Below are 1162 nucleotides of genomic sequence, written 5' to 3'. Positions count from 1 at the left end.
CCAAGTAGGATTCATCCAAGATAGTTCAACATATGCAAATCCATAAATGTAATACATACACCACATCAACTGAACCAAAGACAAAAATCACATGATCATCTCAACAGATGCAGAAAAAGCCTTTGACAAAGTCAAACATCCATTCATAAAAAAAAACCCACAGGAAATTGGAATAGATGTTTTTTAGCCTTAATCTGATAAAAGCCTTCTATGAAAAACAAGCAGTCAACACCATATTAAATGGGTAAAAAGTGAACTTTCACTCTAAAATCAAGAATGAGACAAGGATTTCTACTATATCCACTGCTATTTAATGTAGTTCTAGAAACACTGGCCAGAGCCATTAGATAAGACAGAAATAAAAGGAATAAAGATAGGAAAGGACATGATATTCTACATAAAAGACCTCCAAAACTTCACCAAAAGATTTCTAGATTTAATAAACAAATTTAAAAGTACAGCTGGATAAAGAAAATCAACACTCAAAAATCAATAGCATTTCTGTACACAAATAACAAACTAATTGAGAGAAAAATTAGGGAAAACACACGCTTCACAATAGCATCCAAAAATTAAAATACAGAGGATATAAAATCAAAAGGTATCGCTGACTCATGAATAGGAAGAAACAACATAGTGAAATGGCCATACTCTCCAAATTGTTATGCAGATTTAATGCAATATTGATCAAAACACCATTAGCATACCTCATAGAAATAGAAAAAATATTCCTAATATTAATCTGGAACCAGAATAGATCTACAATGTCAGAGACAATCCTGGGAAACAAAGACAAGGCAAGAGGCATCACAATCCCTGACTTGAAATTATACTACAAAGATATTGTGATAAAATCTGTCTGGTGGGTGTTTCATTGCTGTTAGAGAAGCTGTATTTGGAGAAGTCTTTAAAGGACCTTTTCATACTTGATGCCAGTCCAAATATTGTAGGTACTTGAATTTAGCAAAATAACCCAATATAGTCCAATAGTCCATAATAGTACCTGTCTCTGACAAAACAAAACAAAAAAGGGTGATATAAATAAAGGACAATTTTGTAGTGAAAAAAATTATGTATATACAAAATGGGATATACAGCTACTTTCTCTTAGTTCAATGAGAAGAAAGGTTTGTACTAACATTGTTTAGACAAGATATCATGT

The sequence above is a fragment of the Octodon degus genome, unplaced genomic scaffold (genome assembly GCF_000260255.1).
Source record: "Octodon degus isolate 3935 unplaced genomic scaffold, OctDeg1.0 scaffold00001, whole genome shotgun sequence".
NCBI lineage: Eukaryota > Metazoa > Chordata > Mammalia > Rodentia > Octodontidae > Octodon > Octodon degus.
The sequence above is the reverse complement of the archived record's forward strand: the minus strand, read 5'-3'. Positions refer to the sequence as shown.